The sequence below is a fragment of the Chrysemys picta genome, chromosome 1, assembly GCF_011386835.1.
Source record: "Chrysemys picta bellii isolate R12L10 chromosome 1, ASM1138683v2, whole genome shotgun sequence".
NCBI classification, from domain to species: Eukaryota; Metazoa; Chordata; order Testudines; family Emydidae; genus Chrysemys; species Chrysemys picta.
In genome coordinates, this window is record NC_088791.1 from 320388840 (window position 1) to 320416637 (window position 27798).

Genomic DNA, 27798 nt, shown 5'->3' on the forward strand with positions numbered 1-27798 from the left:
TAGGGCAGGCAGGAAAACAATAATATTGATTCCTGAAATGAAATAAATCAATGTTGAAAATTATTTTCCATTCTGATGCAGAACCAAACCAAGACCTTTCTGAATTTTTTCATGAAAAAACGAGGAAAACGGAGAGACACACTCCCCCCACCCCCCAAAATAGCCAATTGGTCAAGACACTCACCTGAAAAGTGGAAAGCCCAGGTTCAAGTCTCTGATCTGCTTGCATAGGGGAGGATCCTGAACCTGGTTTCTTGCATCCCAGGTAAGTGCCCTAACCACTAGGCTCTTGGCTATTCTGAGTGATCCTCTCACTTTCATTTTGAGCAGCAATTCCATCCTGCACCTGAAAAGCATTCTCAACAAGTTTTTCTTTGACAATGATATGTTCACATGAAAAGTTTTGGTTTTGAAAAATGAGTATTTTTTCGAGGAAAAACGTTTTGTTTAAAAGTTCCTGACCAGCTGTTCTCAGCATCCTGTAGGATAGGGGTGGGCAAACTTTTTGGCCCAACGGCCACATCTGGGTGGGGAAATTGTATGCAGGGCCATGAATGTAGGGCTAGGGCAGGGGGTTGGGGTACGGGAGGGAGGGTAGGCTGTGGGAGGGGGTGCGGTGTGCAGGAAGGGGCTCAGGGCAAGGGGTTGAGTTCCAGGGGAGGTGCGGGGTGCACGAGGGGGCTCAGGGCAGGGGGTTGGTGTAAAAGGGGGGTGCAGAGTGCAGGCGGGGGCTCAGGGCAGGGGGTTGGGATGCAGGAGGGGGCTCAGGGAAGGGGTTCAGGGTGTGGAGTGCTGGAGGGATTTGAGGTGCAGGCTCCGACCCAGTGCCACTTACCTCCCAGCCTGCCCTGGCCCCCTGCAGCTCTGCTCCCGCAAGTGGCCAGCATGTCCAGCAGTTGCTCCTGGGGGTGGGGTGGGGTGGGGTTGGGCAGGTGGCTCCACCAGCGCTGCCTTTGCCTGTGAGTACCACCACCGAAGCTCCCATTGGCCATGGTTCCCCATTCCCTGCTAATGGGAGCTGTGTGGGGCAGTGCCTGCAGGCGAGGGCAGCTCATGGACCCCTCTGGCCTCCGTCCCCTCCAGGGGCCACAGAGACATGGTGCTGGCCGCTTCCAGGAGTGGTGTGGGGTCAGGGCAGGCAGGGAGCCTGCCTTAGCCCTGCTGTGCCAGGGGGCTGGCAATCTCGCGGGCCAGATTGAAAGCCCTGACGGGCCAGATCCAGCCTGCGGGCTGTAGTTTGCCCTCCCCTGCTATAGGAGATATTCAATGCCTTGTAGCAATGTGTCCTTGTTGACAGCAGTATTAATGGCACCTCATTTAAATATTGTTGTTAGCACTCTTGATGTAAAAAGCACTATTTTAATGCAACTATATAATTTCTTTCTTATCTCACCAATATTTCACTTGTTACATGAAAGACTTATTTGCAAATATCACTCTTATTCTGCAGAACCCTCTTACCTTAGAAGTTTTTTCCCCATAGCTGGATTTTAAGATACTATAAAAGTTTCAAAACCCTTTAATCTTGCTTTACCACTTGCAAGGCATACTTATGAAAGCATAATAATGTGCTTTCATTTGTATTATGGAAATTATATACACAACCCATATAAAAGACATCTGAGATGCAAAGAAGAGCTTTGAAATAAATGCAGCTGGACACATTTTCAGATATTTTCAGTGCTGGAAAAAACATAAGATTTGTAAAACAGGATGCTGAAATGTTAATATAGGATAACAATAATTATAATTTAAAAAAACAACCTGAAAGCAGCAATTATATCATAAGAGATTCATATACTGTGTGGAACAGTGAAAATTGGAGAATATTCATGCACACACAAAATGTGGAAGACATGGAAGTTTCATACAGTCAACCAAACCACATAGCTCCATTTACAGTATAATACACTGGTATCTTGCCACATATTTTTTTCCCCAAAAGTTTAAACCCTGGGCTTAGTCCACAGTGGCATCACATCAATTTTACACTGATCTAACTCCATAGAAGTCAATGGAGTTATATCAGCATTAAACTGATGTAAGTTTGTTGACTCATGCCCCATAGATTTAAGTGCTGGTATGTTAGCTATTTCAGAACAGTTTATCCCAGTTATTTCTAATAGGCATCTAATACCACTTGCTGTAAGTGAGCTTGGAAAACATTTTCCATTGTAAACCTGTTTTTAAATCATCAAAACTTTCTGAAAAAAATCACCTTTTAGGTTGATATTTTTATGCATAGCCCCTGAAGGTGATTTTGTTTTTTTAAATAGCCTGAACAAAATTGCTTTGTTTGAATGATAGGAGATCTCTCACTATTAGCAAATGTAATCCACACACCTCCCAGGTGTGGTGTTCTGTGGTGTGGCACCAAGACCACTTAGAGAGAGTTAATGAATCTGCTCTACAGCCTTAGCTAAGAGGCAGTTGGCTTTTAGCTCATGCAGCAGAGCGTCATGCACGAAGTTCCAGAGGCCCCAGATCCTGCCTGTCCACAATTGGGGTCCCTCATCATTACACAAACGCAGAAGAGCGCTGCATCAGAAATGTCAGGAAATTTGAATCTTGATGTGGACGTAGGTATCAATGAGAACTTAGCTTGGTTTGGGGAGAAAATAATTTTATTTCAGTATCATTTCTGAGCATGTGCATTGGGTAAGAGTTTCACACATCTTCCTGAATGCCCTCACATTCTGGGACATTATTTCATATCCTCCAAGCACAACCTGGTCTTAGAGGCTTAGCAGAGACCCAAGCTTCTGCTGCTATGATTATTTGCATGACAGACACTATAAATATTTCTCTGAAAAAATATTCAGCAAAATTCTCAAAAGTCCCTCCTGAAAACCTGGCTTTAAGATCAGGGACAGTATGAAAAAACCTGTAAGCAGGGTAGTATTCTCTGTTCTTCCTTTTTCTTGTCAGTTGTGTAGTTCGATATATTGCTGTTGTAAAATGCACACAGACTATGGTGTATATGATGGGGCTGCATTAATGTTCATAGTGGAGCTTTTTGTATTTCCTGATTCAGACCTCCAATCCCTCAAATATATTTGCATATACTTAACTTTACTCATGAGAGTAGTCCCAATGAAGTCACTGGAACAACTCACAGGCATGAAGTTAGGCATGTGTTTAAGTGCTTGTGTAATAGGGACAGGGAGGGAATGCTCAGTATAACTATACACTCCCCTTCCTGCACATTGGTGTAACTCTTTGCCAATGCACAAGCCCGAGTTCTGTCTTTTCAGGCCTTTTCAGAAAGCATTACATAGAGTTAAACCTCAAGGGTCTTGTATGTAAAACCCTGATACATACGTGCTAATAATTCCCAGTCAATTTCCAAAGTGAGAGTACAATACACTTGTTTTAGTAAAAACAAATATTTAATGCATACAAACCACATTATAAATAGTATAAAATATTGTGAATCATGTTTGGAATACTATGAGTAACTTTTAAACAAATGCTATTAGACAGTAAGTCTATTGGTGTTCCGCATACAGACTTACCCCTTTGTTTCTATTACAAACAGTCAACTATGAAGTTTCAACATAACATTTCCTATACTTTAACACATACATCACAACACATTCCCCTCAGGTCTTCTCTGAGAAGATTTCTCAGTTGTCACAGAATGACCATAATATAGCGTGTGTGTCCCCTGGACTCTTCAGAGCTTGGGAAATTGCATCATCTCAATCCTTTTCAAACACTTCAGAATGCTGTTAGCAAAGACTCTGTGGGTCTCCACAGCTAGCAGCATTCCACCCTTTGGGTTAATAGCTGACTAGTGCCTGGTCCTCTCAGTTGCTAGTGAAATGTAAGTCTGCAGCCTGTATCTGAAATGATACAAGGATTGGGACCCAGCCCTCACATCTCTTGGTCATGTATTGATCAGGCAGAGTCCACAGGTCTGTCTTTAACTCCTGTATTTATAAACTTTCCCCCACTTGTGCTCTGATTTGGCTCAGCTCTCAGATGGTGAATAGGGTATGACTTGCTGTAGTGGGGTAGTCACCCCGCTCCTGCCCTGCAGGGCTTAACACAGCCCTGGGAGAGGGCTGTGGCAGGGGATAGGCTAGGCTGATTGGGGAAGGCAGCCACAGCTGGGGCCACACCCCAATCAGGCCGCAGCTGGCTCTGTAAAAGCCAGGAAAGCCAGGAACAGAGACACTCTCCCTCTGCTGTTAGAGGGAGAAGGGCCTGGCTGCTGGGAAGTGTACCTGGGTAGCTAAGGTGGAGCAGGGCTGGGAGAAGGCAAGAGGAGCTGGGGAGCTCTGGCCTGGAAACCCATCAGGCTTCAGGCCTAGTGGAAGGCCAACTGGGTCCTGGGGTTGTAGAAGGCAGCCCACAGGTAGGCAGGGGCAGCCCACAGATAGGCAGGGACAGCAGGTCCAAACCCCCTTTGCCTGTGATGAGTGGCTTATACTGCAGTTTGCCCCAGAGAGCAGGGGCTAGTTGGTGACTGGCAGTAGCCTAGGACTGAGGTGAGGATAGGGGGTGGGGGTTCCCCAGAGAGGGGAGACCCTGAGAGTAAGGGGTTACTGCCAGGGGGCAGCACCCCAGATAACAGGGCACCGGAGTCCAGGGAGGGATGTGGGGGCCCCACGGCAGTGGGACACTGGCCTGCAGGGGGCACTCCGGAGGCTGGAAGAACTAATTCCTGAGACGACCAGCGGGAGGCGCCGCAGTGGGGAGTCCTGCATCGCTACACTTGCCAAGTGGGTTGCCCACAATGGAAAAAGTTGTATATAGTCTCGGAACACCTGACATGCTCAGTAGCTAACTGCCACACCCTGTTCTGGAAGTTTCTGGGTCATTCTAACGTAGGTCCCCTGCCCTGCTCTCTGCATATGTGCAAAGACACAAAGTATCCAACTAGGATCCATGTCTCCTCCACAGTGCTTCCCTCCCACTCCCTTGGAGAAACAAAGTCCAATGCTGCAGTATAAAGCACATGGGTTACCGCTGAAGGTGTTACTGGAACCAGCTGTATAATCCATAGCCTTGGTGACTGACTCATGTTGCTATAATGGATTAAGCTGAAACTCCTAATACAAATGCCCCCCAAACTTTTGGGAAGTTGTGAAACTGATGGCTTGGATCCATATCTAATTACAAATAACCTTTGGCACTCAATGTTCTATTTGCTAAATTAAACTTCACCGTAATGAGACTCCTCTATAAAGCAAACTATGCATTGCTTTAATCAAAAATAAAGTTGGTAAAGCAGTTCAAGTACAAATAATGAGTGCACCTAATTTATATAATATCAAAACAAATTTCAGTTTGAGAAATATTTCTCGATTTGCATTTTTAAATTCAAAGCACTGATTTGCTTCAGTCAGTTTATTAACATACAAAAACCATTATCACAAAGTAGGCACTTTTTATTCAAGTTTCTGTGTACTGCATTGCAATCTGCTGTATGTAATAAAGATAATCTATGGATAAAATACTGCTAGCAATTTAGGTCATGGACATAAAATTAATAAGAAGGAAAAGCTAAATCAGAAGGAAAAATTTCAAATCAGTTTTAAAATAATCAAGCTGAAGTTCCAAAGATGCAACTGAGACCAAAATATAACCCAAAGTTTGTCCTACAGAATTTGCTGGGCACGAATCAGACAACCAAGAAATCTGATTTAGCAGATTTTGAGTAACCAAGAATAAAAAGGAATTCAAAACCATGCAAAGATACTGGTAAAAGTTTGTGGAAGTATCTAGTTTTGCTCCAGCAACATAGCCATGTTGAAATTCATGTCTGAGAGCACAACTTTATGGCTGCACTATCAGGTTTTAAATATTTTAATTCCATGGGATCACAAGTTTGACTCAGCCCTTCATCCCTCTGGGCTAGATAAAATTAGTGCCATGAAGCTCCCTGTGTTTGGCACTCTCACTTTATTTAAGAGCACAAGTTCGACCTAGTGTTTTTGGCCAAAAATTCTGCCTCTCTTCCCACCTTCTATACTGTTCTGTGGTGTAATATTTGTCAGATATAGGCTTGCTACCTCATCCACTATAAGGTTAGTTACACTTCAGTGGTGCTTTCTGTACACTGTATTGTCTAGAACGTTCTTTGAGGCATTTTGGGATGAAAAGACTATTGAAATACAACATGTTGTTACAGTATTAATTGCACTTAGTCACGTAAAATTTTAATTAATGACATTTTACCACTTCCACCAGGGAAAACTGTTTTTTTTTCCACAGTAAAAATGGAAATGTTATTTATTTGAGTGCCAACAATGGACTTAGTGCTGTGTACTATATTATCTGTAACCATCCTGAAAATTAGCAGATCTCCCACCCCCAAACTGGAATAAATTAAGTGTGTTCATCTAATGAAAATCCTGGGTTAAGACTAAGTGGAGACTAATGCTGGTATATCAATTACCCGGCTGTACTGTGAAATCCCTTCATGGGCTGATGAAGTTCCTCATTATGGTGGCATTTGAGATGCAAGGTTGATAGCACTCCACATGAATGATAAATCTTTGAATGATCTCACAGTTTTATGGTCACCATGATGACCATGGGTCTACACCAGATAGTTAGTTATTGGATCAACTCACATAGCTAGGTGCACTCTAGATCTAGCACTTGTGCTCAGAGTGGCCCTCAGGCAATTAGAACACTTACCTAGCATGGGAAACATTACCTCCAATGGTCTGAGGTTGAGGACAAGATCTGCTCACAGAGTTTAATGGAATCAGAGCACTTTGTGAAGACCCCGAGGGAAAATATGGTTCCTCTTACAGACCACTGTATTGAGCATTTAGTAGGATTTCATAACCTCATCCTCAGCCACTAATGAGGTGACACACTTACGGGCCCTCTTCTTTGCTTCATCTCCACAGGTCACCTTAATTTGTGCGATGGGCAAACAAGAGAAAATGGTAGAAGTCTCATGCTTAATCTGATCAATTACATTATATTTTTCTTTTACTATGCTGTGACTGTGTGGGAGGACACTATATTGCATCTGCAGATTTTTGTTTGAAGTGCTGAACAGCTAGATTCATCTGAGCTACCTTCACATGATGACTGATTTAAAGTTCCACCCATAGCTAGGGAGTGTCACAATATACTCAGAATAAAAATAAAGCTACAGTGCAGGATCTCTGCTTCCATGGATGCAAGGGTGAGCTGTGGAGTAATCCAATGCTAAGTCTTTTCTGGTTCAGTTTAGGCTGGCAATGCTCATTGAAGTATTGGAGGTAGTGGGATATTTTCATTTCATAATTTGTCCTTTGGACGCCTGTTAGATTATTTTAGTCGCAGTGACCAGAAACTGTTTTTTATATTTTCTTTATTATTTGACAGCTGCATGCAGCTGTTTCTATCCATCACAGACCGTGCTTTGGTGAACTTCTGAACCTCTATTTTGTCACCTTCAACCAACCTTAAATGAGAATGAAGCAGGCTGCTTAATACATAGAGTATCTTGCCATGAATGCATGACACCAGTGCTCTGTAATTTGCATTGACTACCTAGATAGATAGATGTTGGTTTTGACCTATAAAGCCTTACATTGTTTGTGACCTGCCTTCTTGATTGTCACTTTTCTTATGCAATACTTTCCCAGCTGCAGTCAGCTGAACATGCAAGCTAGAGTCCCCTCAGTATAAAAGGGAAGCTTTGAGCTGGGTGTTATTAGTGAGGCGTCCTTAATCTTTGAGGTTTTTATTCCTCCCATCTTCATCTGACATAGCCTGACTCAGGGCATGATACAAAAGCCATCGCTTTACCCAATAAAGGCTGCTGTTGAGGGTGAGGTGGGGTATTCTTTGGGTCTGTTTTCAGTTTTGATTTTTCTTTCATTCTAGTTTAGGGTGTGGAAAAGCTCATGGTTTTGTAGGTAACTGTGGTTTTAATTCATAGAAAAATGCCTAGAGTTTGGAACAGGGCCTTTTCTTTTAGATCATTTCTATTAAAAACATTTTCCCTGGCCTCAAGAATCATGCAACCTAATCTGGACACCAGGGGCCGGATTTCTTTTCAGAGGCAACTGGTATCTCCAACTCCAGCTGAAATCAATGGAAGCAGAGTGCTCAGCACTTCTGAAAATCAGGCCGTAGGGGCTGGATTGCCAAAAGGAGTTAGGCACCTAACCCTGCAAATAGGCACCTAGTGGGATTTACAAAATAACTTAAGCAGATCAAGTACCTACCTCCTATTGACTTTAATGGGAGATAGGCACCTAACCTAAAACCCACTATACACTTGTCTGCAATTTTAGGCACCTGAATACCTTTAACAATCTGCCTTTAAGTTTCTTACACTCTTGAGCAGATCATGATTATTTGGAGGAATTTTCCTCCCCTGAAAGCTGTGCTTTTTGCTGAGAAGTGTGTTACCATTTCCTCAGTGAGAACTGCTTTCACTTTTGTGAAAAATTAGTCCCAGAAGTGAAATTTTCACTTGTTACAAATCTATAAAAATTTAGTTTTGCTAGTGTGTGTGTGTGTGTGGGGGGGCGGTATTTGATTCTGCTTGTGCCTAAAGCAACAGAACAAATGTCACATTTGACCAGCAGCCAATGCAACTCTTTCAAAGTAGGTGAAAACCACTCTAATCCCTGATTTCGTGCTCCCTTAAGAAATCCGGTCGCCACCTTAAGTACAAAGTGGAGTTTATGAAATTTTTTGTTTTGTTTTTTTTAATCAGATAAGCTGGGCCACAAGGAATTGCACAGAATTCTGAAAATCAGAAAGAGCACAGATTCTGAACAAGAGAGAAGTAGCAGTACAGCCTACTTAGCTAGTTAACTGTTTGGGGGCAGGGACTGTGTTTGTGGTTGGTGTTTGTACCACACCTAGTGTGATGGGGTCCTAGTCCAGGACAGGGGTTCCTAGATGTGACTGTAATACAAATAGTAGTCTGTAAATTTTAGGACATTCTTAGCACCTAATTTTGATATTTCCCTAAAAATTATGCTGGAACTAACTTTGATTAACCATCAAAGGAGTGAGTGTGACGTTGCAGTCTATATGATTTTATAAATATATACTAATGAGTGAATATAATGTAACTGGAATATGCTTCATGCAAAAGGTCTCTTGTAAGGTATCATTACAAAGCTTATAATCTACTGAGTGTGGTCATCCTGTTTGTATAAATGTATCACTCTTGTATCTGAAACTAGAAATATGAAATATAACTCTGAGGGCCTATTGTAATTATGCAATGTGTGGGCCATTAATGTTGGTTTGGAATCTTGATGGCTCCCATCAACCAGGACCATTGACTGTGGATGGCTGTGTTTTACTTGTAAGTCTTCCTGTATACCTGTGTGCTGGCAAGTGGGCAATGAAGTCTTGCAGTGACATGTGATCATGTCACATGAACTGGAATCCATCTTTAACCTGGTATCTTTCCATTGAGAAGGAGGAGGGTGGGAACCCAGAGAGGGACAAAGGATTCCTGCTTTATGCAAAAGATATATAAAGAGGTGGAACAGAACAAAGGAGAGAGCCATCATGAGGAATCCCCTAGCTACCACCTGAGCTGGAACAAGGGCTGTACCAGGGGAAAGGATTGTGCGCAGACTAGGAAGGCATCCCGTCTGTGAAAGAAATGTATTGAAACATCTTTCGGGGTGAGATATTATTTGTACTCAGTTGTATTACTGTATTCGGTTTAGATTTGCGTGTTTTATTTTATTTTACTTGGTAATTCACTTTGTTCTGTCTGTTACTACTTGGAACCACTTATATCCTACTTTCTGTAGTTAATAAATCACTTTTTGCTTATTAATTAACAGAGTATGTGTTAATACTGGGGTGGGCAAACAGCTGTGCCTATCTCTCTATCAGTGTTATAGAGGGCGAACAATTTATGAGTTTACCCTGTATAAGCTTTATACATGGTAAAACAGATTTATTTGGGATTAGACCCCATTGGGAGTTGTGCATCTGAGTGTTAAAGACAAGAACACTTCTGTAAGTTGCTTTCAAGTAAGCCTACAGCTGTTAGGGGATGTGATTCAAACGTGGGTCTGGGTTTGCAGCAGGTTAGCGGGTATGGTTCAAACCAGGCAGGGCACTGAAGACCTAAGCTGACGGGGCAGGAAAGCAGGGGCAGAAGTAGTCTTGGCACATCAGGTGGCAGCTCCCAAGGGGGGTTCTGTGATCTAACCCATCGTAGTGAGATTCTGGAATAGACTTCTAACGAGAGTAGTGGCGACAAACCACCTAACTAGTTTTAAGGTAGCACTTGCTACACTTATGAAAGGGATTACCACTTTTGGTACTTTGCAGAAGTGGTAGGAAATTATTACATTTTTTGATAGGTTATCCATTGGTTGTCAAAACAATATGGACTTTACACACTACACTGTTACACCAGTTTTGCCCTGGTATAACGCCATCCATTTGAAATCAGTGGTTTTTTTGTTGACCATTTTTGGAGTTGGTGCAATTTTTGACTTCCTCAAAATATCAGTGGTTTTACCTTTAGCATATAACTAGTGCAATGGCGTGGTGCATCAAGCCCTACATTTGCAACAGAAACCAAGCACTAGAAAATTTGTGAAGAAAGTATGTTTTCGCAGACTGTTGTGTAGGGACTATACAGCAGAAATATGACAAATTAATGAGGAACTGAAAAAGCTGCAATGGTTCCAGACACAGCCCAGCATACAGGTGGGCTGGATCATTTAACAATTCAGACTTATTGCAGAGACACTTCAGCCAACACATTGTGTATTTTTTAAGCTTTTACAAAGAGTTGACGTTTAGAATTGTCTATTCAGATGACTGTTTTATTTCAGTGGCTCAGTCAGATAAGCTGCTTGCAGAAAATGGTGACATTCTAGATTTTGAACTTACAAATGTACAGTTCTTCTTTTGAGTGCTTGTGTAACCCACACACCACCTGGGTGTGGTGTTCTGTCCCATCTAGTGGCACCGAGACCACTTAGAGGAGAAATTAATGAGTCTGTTCTACAGCCTTAGCTAAGACCAGTGGCTTTTAGCTCATGCGGTAGAGGCTCATGCACTAAGCTCCAGAGGTCTGCAGTTTGATCCTGCCCGATGACAACTGGGGTCTGTTGGCGTTACAGTTACATATGTCAATTACACTATAGGTGTGTGCACACTTGTGCCTTGGTTCCAGAGAGCTTTTCCTACTGGTACTCATAGGGGTAGCCCCGCTGCCAAGCATCTCATGCTGTGAGTGAGAGTATAAAGGGTAGAGATGCCCATCCGCTTCTCCATTCCATCTTACTGTCAGTGGTCAAAACATTGGTGTTCCCTGTGAACAATTACTCAATCTACTTAGTGGCACTCAAAAAGTTCTCTGGACTTTTATTTTAGTTTTTATAATACTAAGTGTATTTTCATTTAGCCCTTTTGGGGTTTTTTTCAGTCCAGTGGGTCCCCAGACTCCACCCAGTACCAGGAGAATCTATGCCAAGGTCCCCAGGGTTCAAACCATGAACAGGCTGCCAGAAGCTTATGCCTGTTAGTGACCCCCCACTCATACCACCTCAAATGTCAGAGATGGGTGATCTATCTTTCGTGGCTTCAAGACTAGGACAATGAACCCGATGAGAGAGGCCTCCAATATATCCTCACAGAGGCTGCCTTTAGACCAGCTTTGGATCCCATCTAAGGAAAACTCAGAAGATCCATGTCTAAAGGACTGTCCTTCTTCTAGGCCCAGGGAATTGGAGCCCTGGCCTCAGAAGCACAAGCAGAAGTCCTCATCTGGCTCCTCAAAGGTTAGAGCTCAGGACTCTTCCACAGAGGGTCCTTCAGATACCAAAGGTATAGCATGCTCTTCAGCTCACTGCTCCCTGGTACCAACTCTCTCAGAGGCATCTGAGCCATTGACTCTGGTGCCCTTTCATGGACTGTCAAGATTTGCTACTTTTCCAGTGTTGACAAAACAGTTCTTCCCTGATCTCTGCAGGTCAGCAGTCCATGTCAGCACTGATTACACCGGAGGCTTACACTGCAGCTAGCCACAAACAATTGAGGAACTCCCTTTCAAAGGGTGTGCCTTGTTCTCATCCAAAACTCATGAGTCTTTGCACACTCCAAAAGACTGAAGAGCAGTTCTGAAGTCCTTGGGCCTCTACAACCTGAAAACAAAAAGGACAAACTATTGTCCTCCAGACCAGTCTAGACAGAAGTATTACCCCCTCCATCAGGCTGATCAACCTAAGTGGAGGGAAAGATTGCAGAGGAGGAAGCAGATTCCTCTTCCTTGGGTCTGAAGCATCCCCAGACCTTGCAACAGCAGATTTGACTCTTATGGCAAAGACACCCTGCCTGAATCTATCTGGCCCTCCCATGCCTTTCTCCTACTTCCTAGATGCTTGGCAGTCCATCACCCCAGACAAATGGGTGCTAATCATAGTGGAAAGAGAATGTACCCTCATCCTTCTGACACCCCTTCCCATTGTTCTTCTTCAGGGACCCCTCTCACCAGTCTGTGCTAAGACGAGAAGTGCAGACGCTATGTTCTTTGGGAGCAACAGAAGAAGTGCCTCCTCTTCATCAAGCCAGGAGGTTCTATTCCTGATGTTTTCCATTCCCAAAGCCAGAGAAGGTCTCAGATCATCCTATACCTTCAGAACCTAAACAGATACATCTCAAAGATAAAGTGCCAGATGGTTTCTCTGGCCATGATTATCCCCTATTTAGATCCAGGAGACTGGTATGCTGCCTTTGGCTTACAGGATGCCTACTTCCACATGGCAATCCATCCTGGCCACAGGATGTCCCTGAGGTTCATAGTGGGACATGACCACAACTGTATTCAATTTTATATAGCAAGCACTCTGTTGTGGCTTTGAGAGCTAATAACTAGCTTGGAGGTACAACTACTAGAGCTGGTCAGAAAAACTTTGATGGAACCATTATCCATCAGAAAAATGCAGTTCTGTCAAATTCAAAAGTCTTCACAAAATCATGTTGATGTTTGCAGAAATTATTTGGGAAAAAACAGGGGAGGGGGGAGCAAAATTCCAAAAATTTCAAAACATCCCATTTTGATATTTTGAGAATGAGGCATTTAAATTTTTCATTTCAAATATTTGTTTGTCTATTTATTTAGTTTATAAAACCATAATCAAAAACATTCTACAACAAAGTTTGGAGAATTTTCCTTAGGAGAATTTTGAAATTTGGGGGATTTGACTCTAAACAAAACCAAATATTGAAATCTCAAAATCTTTCACAAAATGGAAATGTCATCTTGCAGGCAGCTCTAGTAATAGCTAAGTGGCAGTGCTTGAAAGCCTGATTCTGCCTGGAACAAAAACATTTTGAATGCATTTGGGGAGGATCAGGGAATAGTTTGGGGAAGCAGCAACTACCAGGCACAATAAAAGGATTTAGTAGATGCTTAGTGGGAGAAGCATGAGGCCATGACTTCTCTCCCCCAGCCCCACCCAGCCACATACCCCTTTTCGATATGGAGTGCATCTGCTGCCCACCTCCCCTTCCTTGTGCACTCAAAGCACAAGCATTGGCATCCTGTGTGTCTTCTGCAACTTCTGTTGGTGGGGTAGTATATAGCAATGTATTGGAATTATAGACAGGCTGATACTCCAAAAGCTATTGGTGCCATTGGGCAGTCATGGAAGGTCACAGTCTGCTGCATTTTCCTCATACAAAGTGTCAGCCTTCCGACTCCAACACTAAAGTAACTACAGAGGAGGAACAGTACTACCCAACGTCCGTTACACTGCTAAAAATGAGATTTGCCATCATGCAAGTGGAGGAGGGCCACTGGGAACCTGCTACTTTCATTTCAAGAAAAACCTGGTGGGAAGAGAAGACACTCATACTTGATGATGGAAGAAAACATGTTTGTGCCTAATAAAAGAAATGCATGTGGGATATGTGTTCATATCTGATCTATGTCATGCTGCTAAGGTCGATGAGACTTTATTCTCTAAAATATATTGAAGTTGAATTCTAGTTATGGGATGGTGAATGTATTTAAAAGATGACTTCAGTTTTGAAAGAATGAATTTCTTTGAGAGATTCCCTGTGTTAAAAAGGGGGAATAATGATAGAACCTATAAGCTCTCCCAAATCAGCAGAAACTTTAAATATACCCACAGTAATTGCACTCTTGATAAAAGTGGACTGAGGCTTGCTATAAAATGAAATCTTATCCAAAAAAGTTTGGAGAACTTTATTTGGGAAGCTCCACAATAAAGATAATGCAAGGAAATGTTTTATTGGGCTATATGGAATGATGGCTCAGCATTCATTTTTGCCTATTTATTTAACTGAAGGCTTTATGAACTTCAAAGTGCTACAAAAGCATTTACAGTTAAATAGGCCAAATCTTAGGCCAAGCACACAGTCCAAGCATGTTGACAAAATTGGCAGGGGTTGGGTGTGAACAAATCCTCCTTTTATATGCCGTGGCATGGCAGCAGATCTTTAGAGATGCAGTAATCCCTATCTTTCTGTGGGAGGTGCATCTGCATATTCATTGCTCACTTGGCTCACCTCCAAAATCACTTTCTGGATTGGATTGCAGAGTTCCACTCCATGGCATGCAGGAATATGGTTGCCCTTTGTGGACGTCCTGTATCCTGTTCCCCTTCTATGCAAATTGAACACTACTGCACACACAGAGGTGGGAGAAAGTATTTAGCAATATTTGAACTTCAAGGGCAGCCTAAAAGACAATCTATCTGCTTTAAGTTTTATGCAGTACCCCTGGTATTTGAGCATCTAGATTTGGGAACAAAGTCTCTTGAATTTAAACAGTGATTCCAAAGGTGTAAAACATCAGGCAAAAAGGATGTCTAGAATTGGATATGAATTATTAATTTCAATGTAAAGGCAATCATTCCAGGCTCTAAATTCAGACCAATTTATTATTTAGAAACATATGCAATAATTCCTATGGAGAAACTGACCATACTAAAACCTTTCATTGACCATAAAATTAGGAACCTCGCTCCCTGAGTCTTCCCTTCCAGTCAATAACTCATGCAGGACTACAGCTGGCTTGAAAAAAAATATATATATATATGTAACATTTTTTCTGCTCAGCAAAATTGTGGTTTTTTTTTTCATAATATCTATATCTGTGTAGCTCCTCGGAGGACCAAAACCATATAAGTATTTATAGATCAAAGCCAACAAATGACCTATTGAGTCCCTTCCAGTCCTACACTTCTGTTTCTATGAAATTGAAATGAACTGGAAGTCAGTGAAGATTCTGAAGGACTTGCTCCCATCAGGGTATAAAATAACAAGGCAGCCATATTCTGCACTAGATGAAGTATCTGTGGTGTTCAAGTATACCCCAAGCAAATCCCTTGCAATAATCCAAGCACAGATGTAAACGCATTTTTGGCCACTGCTACTGTCTGGATTTCCAGAAGCAATTTAAGATCCCATAAACCTCCCAGTTGGCAAACTTGCATAACAAGCAGTGGATAAAGGCACTCAATCAGGGGAGCAGATAGAATATCTGCCACTTAGCCGATTTCCTTCCCTCAATTTATACCACTATCTTTAAGTTTCAGCCACTTATCCCTCATCCTTCATTGGCTAGCCTAATTATGTACATTTTCCTGGTCTAGTATAATAGAGTTGTAGAGCTGTGTGGCTTGGCAAGGTTTGTGTAGCAAAGAAAAGATTTAAAAACTCCTAAAACATCCTACCTATGTGTCTCTTCCTATGTTTCCCATGACTGTTCCCGTCCTCTCTTTGCCAGAATGGGAGTCACAGTGCCTCCTACTTGAGCCACTCTTGTACAATCAGAGAACAGAAACCATACTGTATTACTTGGGAGACCATGCACACGGTATGGATAGCAAATATTTGTCAGGGCTTTATTCATAATCAAAGCATAGACCTGAAAAGAATTGGCATAAAAATGCTTGATTCACTCCAAGAAAATTCCACTTTGCTTGTGGACATTCTGCGAGCAAAAGAAACAGTTAAATTCTTAGAGTAAATTATTAATTGAAAATAATTCTACTGGCCCAAGAAATACCAACCTTTTGCATTATTTGGAAAAGAAATCCAGAGCACCAAACTGTATTCAAATTGTGTCAATTTTTGTACCACTTATGTCAATGCAGAATGGAGCCCCAAATATTTAGTTCCCAGTTTTTTTTCCAAAGTGCAGAAGTGAAATGACTATTTATGTCCAATATCTATAGGTATTAAACACCTGCTGTCATCCAGTCCCAGCTTCTAGCAGTCAGAAGTTTACAGACACCCAGAGATGGGGTTGTGTCCTTGACCATCTTGCCTGATAGCCATTGATGGACCTATCCTTCATGAAATTATCTAATTTCTCAGTTATATTTTTGGTCTTCACAACATCCCCTGACAAGTTCCACAAGTTGACTGTGCATTCTATGAAGCCATATTTCCTTATGTTTGTTTTAAACCTGCTGCCTCTTAATTTAATTGGGTTATGCCTCCTGCATATTTTTGTGAAGAGGTAAATAAACACCTTCACTTTCTCCACACCATTCATGATTTGATAGGCCTCTATCATATGCCTGCTTGGTCATCTCTTTTCCAACCTAAACAGTCTCAGTCTTTTTAATCTCCTCTCATGTGGAAGCAGTTTCATACTCCTAATCATTTTTGTTGCCTTTCTCTGTATTTTTTACAATTCTAATATATCTTTTTTGAGATGGGATGACTAGAACTGCACACAATATTCAAGGTGTGGGCATGCAATGGGTTTATATAGTGACATTGTATTTTCTGTCTCATCTATCCCTTTCCTAATTGTTCCTAACATTCTGTTAGCTTTTTTGACTGCTGCTACACATTGAGCAGATATTTTCAGAGAACTATCCCTGCTGACTCCAACATCTTTCTACAGTGGTAACAGCTATTTTGTATGTACAGTTGGGATTATATTTTCCAAAGTGCATTACTTTGCATTTATCAACATTGAATTTCATCTGCCATTTTATTGTCCAGTCTCCCAGTTTAGTGATATTCCCTACTTGGACAACTGCCTAGTCAAAGGTACCACCTGTTTCTTCAAAGACAGAAACAGAACAAAGTGTTCAGATAACCATCTCCCTCTTTCACTCGCTGGGGCTGCAAATCAACGAAAAGAAATCTACCCTCACTCTGGTACAGCAAATAGAGTTGATTGGAGCTCACCTGGACTCCTGCATGGCCACAGCATCACTATCAAGGCCACATTTCACAACAATGACCTCCCTTATATCGGTGGTCCCACACAGTCCATGGGTACATGTACAAACATGCCTACAGCTATTGGGACATATGGCTGCTACCACATTCATTGTAAAACATGCCAGCCTACACATGCGGTGCCTTCAGAGATTGCTGAATACAGTGTATATCCCACAAAAGGAATCACACCTACAGCAGAGGTGATACAATCACTACGCTGGTGGACAAACCCCACGAACATTTGCTCTGGTGTACTATTCCAACAGGAGTCACCATCTGCCCAGATCACAATAGATGCCTCCCTGATCAGATGAGGAGCTCACATGAACCATCTTACCACCCTGTAGAAACACCTACACACAAACTTACTGGAACTGCATGCAGTACGCAATGCATGCTGCCACTTCCTGCCTCTCATATGAGACAAAACGATACAGATCCTAACAGACAACATCGCATGTAGGTTCTACATCAACTGCCAGGGTGGAGCATAATCCCACACCTTATGTATGGAACTGGTGCATAAAGCACAATATCACTATCACAGCATCTTACCTACCTGGCTGCTTGAATATTATGGCAGACACACTAAGCAGACAGTTCTCACAAGAACATGAATGGGAACTGAACGATGAAATAACACAGCATATTTTCCACAGATAGGGAACTCCAGTGATAGACCTGTTTGCGACATGAGCAAACAAGAAATGCAAAAGTTTTGCTCACATACAGGACATGGAGCACAATCACTGGGAGATGCATTCCTTGTTAAATGGAATGCCCCTCTCCTATATGCCTTCTCACCGATTCCCCTGATATCCAGAGTCATATACAAAACACGGAACAACAGGGCCAAGATAATCCTTATAGTGCCAATATGGCCCAGACAGACTTGGTTCCCTTACCTGATTCACTTGGCAATACGCAAGCCATTCACATTTCCCCGCTTATACAATTTCCTCTCTCAGGACAACGGTCAAACCCTCCATCCAGATCCCAGGAAACTCCACCGAAAGCATGGCTCCTTCATGGCTTCATCCTGAGGAATTAACCTGCTCTGATCAAGTGCAACAGATACTGATTAATAGCAGGAAGCATAATACACGTGCTCTACTTACTTCCAAAAATGGAAAAGATTTCCCTATGGTGCCAAGCCAAACAAATATCGACACAACAAACACCATTTCCTATCATCAAGAATTACTTACTATCCTTAAACTCAGGACTGGCGATGAACTCGATTAAAGTTCACCTCACAGCCATAACGGCATTCCACCAGGAGGTGGATGGGACATCAGTATTTTCCCATCCCACAACTAAGAGGTTCATAAAAGGATTACAGAACTTGTACCTGGATATCCGGGAAGCCACACCACCATGGGATCTAAACTTAGTGTCCAAATGCCTGACTAGAAAACCGTTCAAACCCTTAGCATTGTGCTCTTTACTCCACTTATCTATGGAAGTGGCATTCTTGGTAGCCATCACATCGGCACTAAGAGTGAGTAAGATAGGGGCACTCATGGTTCACCCACCATACACAATATTCTATAAGGACAAAGTGACTCTGATAATGCAACCTAAATATATGCCCAAAATATTGTCCTCATTGCACTTAAACCAGCCGATTCATTTACCTACATTCCATCTGAAACTACACAACAAGACCCAAGAGGAAGTGTTACATACGTTAGATGTCCATTGCACCCTGGCCTTTTATCTGGACAGAACGAAGGCCTTTTGTAAATCCTCCAGACTATTCGTATCAATGACAGAAAGGTCAAAGGGTGCAGCTATCTCCACACAAAGACTATCCAAATGGATATCAAACTATATTCAGCTGTTACACTCCCTATGTCACACACAAGCCCCAGTGGGCATCAGAACACACTCAACAAAAATGGAAGTGGCTTCCACAGCATTCCTGCACAATGTACCCATTCTAAACATATGTAGAGCAGCCACATGGGTCTCTGCACATACATTCACTAACCACTATGCCATTATGCTCAGTGTGAGCGCAGACACAAGATGAGCTTTACGGTCTTAGCTACAGCTACAAACTCAACTCCAAAGCCTCTTCCATCCTCATGAAGGCACTGCTCTACGTTCACCTGAAGTGGAGCACCTACAGGGACACCACTCGAAGAAGAGAGGATTACTCACCTTATGCAGTAACTGAGGTTCTTCATGATGCGTCTCCCTGCGGGTATTCCACTACCCACCCTCCTCCGCTCTACTTCGGAGTAAAAACGTAATACTCCATGGTAGAGAAGGAATCTATGGGGTTGGGGCGTGCACGTGCCAGAAGAGCTGGCAGTGCTGCTGCGAGACAGCTACTGCACACGTTCCCCCAACCAAACACTGCTAGCAAAAATCTCTGATCAACGGCACTGGGACGCACCACCACCTGAAGTGGAGCACCCACAGGGACACACATCTCGAAGAACTTCAGTTACTGCACAAGGTGAGTAACCCTCTCTTTCCTGGACTTTAATCTCTTTCCTGGCAGCTTAAATTTTGCCTCCAGGACCTCTCTCCTACCTTTCTCCATATCCTTGATAACTATATGTACCACGATCACCAGCTTCTCCCTAGCACTGCACATACACCCATCTAGATACCTTGAGAGGTCTACAACCTTTGCACCTGGTAGGCAATTCACTGTGTGGTTCTCCTGATCATCACAAACCCAATTGTCTATATTCCTAATAATCAAATCCCCCATTACTATTATCTGTCTCTTCTTAATAACTAGAATTCCCTCCCCCAATGGGGTATTCTCAGTGCGAGAGGATACCTTGACATCATCTGAAAAGAGAGTCCTAACTATGGGATCTTTACTCCAGCTTGAGGTTCTCCTTCTCCAAGACTTTCATCCTCCTCAACAGTACAAAGTCGTTCAGATTGGGGATAAGATCACTCTACTGCAGGGGTACTAATGGAGTTAAATTATATAAAAAGGTGTTTTTAATTTATTAGGGGGGTCGCACTCAGAGGCTTGCTATGTGAAAGGGGTCACCAGTACAAAAGTTTGAGAACTACTGCTCTACGGTGTCCTGGAAAGTCTGGTCTATGTACCTCCCTGTCTCCCATAGCTTCCCCCAGTTCAGCCATGCTGGTTTTGAGAGCCCAGACTTGGTCTCTGAGGGCACCAGTTGCTTGCACTGAATGCACACCTATGCCACCTATACCATAAGGTAGGTAATCATACATGCTGTATTCAGTGCAATAAACTGGATAGTCCCCACTCTCCTGCTGGACTTCGGCTTGCTTTACTTTTGCTCTTGCAGGGTCTTTGATAGTTTGTGGGGGGCGTGTGTGCATGCGTGCACATTTGGGAGGGAGCTGTTATTGGCCTCTGTTTTGAGAATGTTGATTAGGTGTATCTGGCTCTCACGCTCCCTCTCTAAACTCCCCTGTTTGCTAGCTCCTCTGGTTGCTTCGGAGCTGGCTTTTTAAACCCCTGTTCTCCCTGAGTTAGCCCCACTCCCTTGTCAAGGGACCCTAATGGGATTAGGGTTCAATGGATGGCAGGCTAGAGCCTCATTGGGCAGCTCTCAGCCATGTCTAGCAGGTGCTAGGCTCAGCACACAGCCCCCCTACACAGATCACACAATACACTTCAGTTAGGCAGGCACATGCCAAGTAGCGAGCACACAGCCCCCCTAAACAGATCACACAATACACTTCAGTTAGGCAGACACATGCCAAGCAGCAAGCACACAACAACAAACAAACTGACAGACGACAACCTCACCTCACATAATTGCTCCTCCTTCACTTGAAGAATTCCCTCACAAAACTCCCCCATTTGCTGCTCCTGTTCACTAGCAGTCCTCTGCCTGCCACACTCTGAGCAGAACAGCCCCATCTCTTTGGACAAAACTCATGTTCAGTTCACACTTACCCTCTTTCCCAGGCTAATCCCAGTGCCTGGAGTACTTTAGCTGCAATACTTTATTTCCTGTTATGGGGCTTGGAGGGCTGCTTCCTCTGTGCTCCTAAGAGTCCCCTTCAGGCCCCTCTCTGTTCATCATTCTGGTTGCAGAGCCTTCTACCTTCCAGCCTCTGTTGTTGCTGCTTACAGGTGCTGATAAGAACATTGTTATGCTGTATCCCGACTTGGCTTTCTGCTTCTCACCCAGTCTTCAGGCTGCCTGCTGCTCTCAACTGCAGCTCCTTCACCCCCTTTCCTTTCCCTGCCTCCCCTTTCTGTCTGTGTTACTCTTCCCCTTCCTTAGCTTTTTGTCTTCAATACAAACATTAACTCCCCCAACTCCAGCCATTCCCCCTCACCCTAAAAGCCACAACGCTGAATAAATGAAATACAATGAAACCTGTAACAATGGGCCAGTCCACACCAGGATCATTTATTTGTATGCTGTATCCCCCACACACCTCCCACCCCCAGTCTTCATCTGTCCTTGTGTCTACTAGATCGTAAAATCAGCAGGGGCTGATTCTTCATATGTGGCTACAATGCCCAGCACATTGGGTCTAAATCCTGGTTCATAGAGTCCAAGGGCAGAAAGAACCAATGTAATAATCTAGTCTGATCCCCTGTATAACACAGGCCATAGAACGTCCCCAGAATAATTCCTTTTGAACTAGACCATATTTTAAATAATAAAAAATTCAATCTCTTCCTTTAAAAATTGCCAGTGGTGGAGAATCTATCCTGACCTTTGCTAAATTGTTCTAATGGTTAATCGGTCTCAGTGTTAAAAATTTACACTTCATCTCCACTCTGAATTTATCTAGCTTCAACTACCAGCCATTGGATAGTGTCTTACCTTTATCTGCTACGCTGAATTGCCCATTATCAAATATTTGTGCTCCATGTAGATACTTATAGACGGTGATCAAATCAACTCCTTAACATTCTCTTTGTTAAGCTCAATAGATTGAACTCCTTGAGCCTATTGTTACAAGGCACGTTTTCCAATCCTTCAATCATTCTTGTGGATCTTCTATGAACCCTCTCCATTTATCAACAACTTTCTTGAATTGTGGGTACCAGAACTGGACACTATTCCATCAGTGGTCACACCAATGCCAAACACAGAGGTAAAATAACCTCTCTACTCCTACTTGAGATTCCCCTGTTTAAGCAACCAAGGATCACACTAATCCTTTTGGCCCTAGCATCACACTGGGAATTCTTGTTCAGCTGATTATCCACCATGACCCCCTTTTCAGAGTCACCACTTCTCAGGATAGAGTCGCCCAGCTTGTAAGTATGGCCTACATTCTTTATTCCTAGATGTATATGTATACATTTTCATTTAACCATATACAAATGTATATTGTTTGGTGCACCCAATTTATTAAGCAATCCAGATTACTTTGTATCAGTGATCTTCTCTCTGCATTATTTACCACTCTCCCAATTTTTGTTTCGTCTGCAAATTTTATCAGAGAGGATTTTATATTCTCTTCCAGGTCAGTGATAAAAATGTTAAATAGCATAGGGCCAAGAACCGATGCCTGCGGGATCCCACTAGAAAAACACCTGCTCAATGATGATTCCCCAATTACAATTACATTTTGAGACCTATCAGTCAGCTTTTAAACCATTTAATATGTGCCATGTTAACTTTATATCATTCTAGTTTTTTAATCAAAATGTTGTGCAGTACCAAGTACTTAATACATCTGTTACACCAACACCATTAGTTCTATCAACCAAACTTGTAATCTCATCAAAAAAGATACCAAGTTATTTTGACAGGATCTATTTTCCATAAATCCATGTTGATTGGCATTTATTATATTACCCTCCTATAATCCTTTATTAATCCAGTCCCATATCAGCCACTCTATTATCTTGCCTGGGATGAATGTCAAACTGACAGGCCTATAATTACCTTTGTTATCCAATTTGTCTTTTTTAAATATTGGCACAACATTATCTTTCTTCCAGTCTTTTGGAACTTCCCCAATGCTCCAAGACTTATTGAAAATCAACATTCAAGATTCAGTGAGCTCCTCAGCCAGTTCTTTTAAAATCTCTTGGATCCAAATTAACTGGACCTGCTGATTTAAAAATGTCTAATTTTGTAGCTGCTGTTTTAACATCCTCATGAGTTACTCTTGGAATGGAAAAAAATTTTGTCGTCGTCATATGGTTTGACTACATCAACTGGCTTTTTTCCCAAATACAGAACAGATATATGTATTAAACACTTCTGCCTTTTCTGCATTATTAATGATAATTCCACCTTTTTCCACCTAGTAATGAGCCAACATTATTTTAGGATTCTTTTTGTTCTTAATATACTTAAAAAGCTCCTTCTACAGGCTTGACTACACCTGGATGCTCAGGAAAGACAATCTGAATTAACTAAAAAGGGTGAATTTAAAGTGGATTACTTAAACTACTGTGTGGACCCTATCATTAAGTACTGGATCAAATTGCTTAAGGATGTTGTGGAATCTCTGTCATTGGGTGTTTTTAAGAACAGGTTAAACAAACACCTGTCAGGAATGGTCTAGTTATTACTTAGTCCAGCATTGAGTGCAGGGGACTGGACTCTATGACACATTGAGGTCCCTTCCAGTCCTACACTTCTATGATTCATTCAGAATTAAAGTAGAATTTAATTCTGTTTACCTTAATTTACTGTAATTAAAATAATCCAAATTAAGACCAATTTCATTCTGAATGAGCATGTATGCACAGGGCTTTAATGCACTTTTAACTAATATACTTTATATTCACAGCTATAGTTAATTTGGTTTAACTTTCATGAGTATCCCAGAGTATCCCTTATTGCCTTGAGCTCTGCTAGCCATAGATTTCTTCTTGTGTCCTTTTGTTTCCCTTATCAATTTTCTACAATTCCTAGCTTCTGTTTTATATTTAATACTGTCAATTTCCCTTTTCTTCCATTTGTTTTAGTGTGTATATATCTTTATCTATCTATCTATCTAAATTAGTGGGTGTGTATATATTCGTGTATGTATGCATGTATGTATAGCAGCTCCCCTCTAAGCCAGGTCAGCTTTTGAACCAGTACAGCCTTCTTTCTTCATTGTGGCTTTTTGGGCTTCTAGAAAAGTATTCTTAAATAATTCCCAACAAAGAGTCACATTTTTTTCTGATTAAATTCTTCCTCCCAGCTGAGTTGGCTCATAATTGTTTTCTGCTTTGTGAAACTGGTTCTTTTAAAACACTGTGTGTGTGTATGTGTGTGTGTTTGTAGTGTGCAAGTAGAACTAGTTGCACACTACAAATGTCACCATGCCATAATCACTTGTACCTAAGCTAGCATTAATTTTTAGTTCTGTGATCATGTCCTTTTTATCTGTCAAGGTGAGGTCTAATACAGAATTCTTCCAAGTTGGATACAACATTTTTGGAATTAGGAAACTATCATAATATTTAGAAATCCCAAAGATGTTTTAGTACTGCCAGCATGAGATCTCAACACACATCATTCAAACAGAAGTCCCCAATGATAACACACCTTTTTTCCCCCTTGCGTATTATGGTAGGTGCTTAAGGAGATGGTCATCTTGTTCCCTAGCTTGATTTGGTTGTCGATAGCAGAAATCCCATTAAGAATGAAATTTTCAATAACACCCATGGATTTAGCAGCACAAGTCCTATTGTCTTAGCCACTTTTGAACACTCCACCCCAAGACATTTTGTACTATTATATATAAATGATTAAAATAATAATTGTTGTTTGCTCAGAGTTAGTGCACCTGTCATAGGCCTAACTTTCTTTACAGGGTTTTTGTCCTCTTCTGGTGACCTAAAGTCCTTCTTGGCTTGGGACTGAGGGGAAGGAAAGTGGTGAATCTACTTAGATGATAAACACTTTGGAGCAGGAACTCTCTTTGTTGTTCTTTGTTTGTATAGCACCTTGCTATACAGTCTATGACTGGGGCTCCTAGGTGCAGTGATAATATAAATATTAATACATAAGACAGATAAATTGGGATTGAAACTTGGTGTGACAGAATCCCTGTGGTGCAATCTGGAACTGGGGTACCTCTGTGTCCCCTTAACTCTCTAGCCTGGGCTGTCTCTCTCAATGTTTTGCTACTGACAAGAAGCAAACCTCTCCGGGTGTTATCAGTGAGCACAACAGTCTGTGGAGTCCCACACCCAGCTAAATTGCATGAATGCTCCCTGAGCCACTCATGAAGCACACAAAGAAAGGCACCAGCCAGTTACCCTCAGTTCCCCAGCCTTGCACCCCAGAGCGGTACCGTCCTGCCCTGGTCAAAAGCCTGACCATTGTAAGTTTATTATCCAGTCAGCCACTCCCTCAATGTGGAGAGGACATGCACCAGCCTTTGTAACCTGAGCTGAGTTTTCCAAGCACTTCAAGTTTTAGGTGAAGTATAAAACAGGTTTATTATCTATGGAAATATGGATTTGAAATGATAAGTGGTAGACATAACAGGTCAGAGATAGTTACCAAAGAAAATAAAAGATAAGTGCACAATCTAAATCTTAGACCTTATTACACTAGGTAGGATTTAGAGTTTGTCACCCCACTAATTGTTACAGTTCTTGATACACAGTTCTTCCCCTTTGAAATCTGGGACCAGTCTCCTCAGGTGAGATCTTTGTTTTCTCAGCGTCCTTGTTGCTTTCAGCATAGAAGGAGAAAGGCCAAGGCAAGAAGCCACCATCTCTTATTTTAGTCCCTTAGTCCATGTTCCTAGAAGACACTTACCCAGGTGGTCCTAGTGGGTTTGACTGAGTCACTGGGTTGAACAATCCCTCTGTTGTGCTCTTGTGCAACTGAGTCATAGGGTCAAGCAGTCCCCATTGTGTGGTGCTTGGGCTGTCCTCATTGGATTGTAAATCCTTTAATTACAACTCCCCTGCTGATTAATGGTCATTGAGCACCCTCCTTGGAGTGCTTTGTTTTCTTTGTATGTCACTAGCAAAGTTACAACATATTTCAGTAACAACCATATAGCAAAATCTCATACACACTAATGATATACGTATTTTGACAGAACAAGGGGTTTCAGCAGATCATGACCTTTCCTATGATAATTTACATGGCATGCTTTGTATGAAATATCACAATCATCAAAGAATGATGAATATGGGGATTACTGCCATTCTGAAGTACAGTGTGTCACACTTGGCAGCTCAGGCCATCTTTACTTCTGAATACAAAGAACTAAACATCCTAGAAAAAAAGGCAGTAGCTGTTTATGCACAAAGAGCTGCAAAGCAAAAATCTTACCTCCTTCATTTTGTCTTTCTATAATCCTAAAACTGATTAGATCACAGCGCAGACTAATCCTCCACTCCATTAATTTGTTTTAAATGACAGCTTTTAGTTTCTATATACAGTACAAAGAAGCAGCTGAAATCAGTAAACACCAATTTTATTTTCACTCCTGTAACTAGTAAAAAGCAAGCAAACAAAAAGCAATAAACTTCTGGCCTGCTGTATCCTGCATGCCAAATTTTAGCAAGAAAGCATTTATCATGGAAATCTGACACAGCACAAATAGCATCCGTTACTAAGGATACCAAAAGTGGATGTCATGCTTGCCAAATCTATGGGTTTTCCCCTGCAGACTACAAGTTTCCTGACATACATAGCCAGACAGATCTATAGGGAAATACCACGCTGGCTACCATTCCCCACATCTCCTGCAGAATGGCTGCTAAAGGCCTGCTATGTGCAGGGCCGGCTCCAGGCACCAGCTGAGCAAGCTGGTGCTTGGGGCGGCAGATTGTTCGAGGCGGCATTCTGCCCAATCCTAGAGCGGCACAGCCGCTTTTTTGTTTGTTTGTTTGTTACGCTCCGGCTGCCCTGTAGGGGGCGGCGGCGCGGAGAACCAGAGCGCCCTGCAGGGCAGTCCTCTTCCTTTCCTCCCCGCCGACCGGAGCGGAGTCCTCGCAGCAGGCGGCAGCAGGCGGCAGCAGGCGGCGCAGCGGGAGGGGCCGCTTGGCAGCGCCCCCACTGTAGCCCTGGCCGCCCCCTTCTCTCTCTCTCCCGCCCGCTCCTTTCCTCTCCCCCCCCAGCCGGTCCCCCTGTACCCGTGCTCCGGCCGCAGGTTTTTTTGTTTGTTTGTTTTTGCTTGGGGTGACCAAAAAGCCAGAGCCAGCCCTGGCTACGTGTGCTAAGGGACAGCACAGCCTCTTAGCATACCCAGTGCTCCTTTCCAACCCTGTGCCTAATAAGACCAGGTGTGTGTGTGACTGAGAGAGAGAAGAGCCCTAGATGCTGGTGCCCCTTCATATCTGGGTGGTTGAGAGCTTCCCTGTTGTTCCCCTGCCCCAGCAGAGCATTTGGAATCATTGTTCTTTTCCCTGGACAGGGATGTAGTAGGAGCAGGGCCCTGTGCACAGGAGAGCACCCTGCAAGACAGGGGAGAGGAGTTGGCCAAAAGGTAGGAGAAATTGGGGGACTAAGTCAGTAGTGGAGAGCTCTGTGTGTGGTGGGGTCTTTATCAGTTGTGTATGCAGGCTCTGTCCATTAGGAAGGAACAAAATTAAATTGGTTTGTTCAGAGATCTCACGCTAGCTAAGTTGTAATGCATGAGTTTTTTTGAATACGAACATGATGTCACTGGAAGTAGCAGCCCAGAATGTTGGGGGGGTGGGGGGGTGATTTTTTTGGGGGGGGGTAATGATTAAGCGGG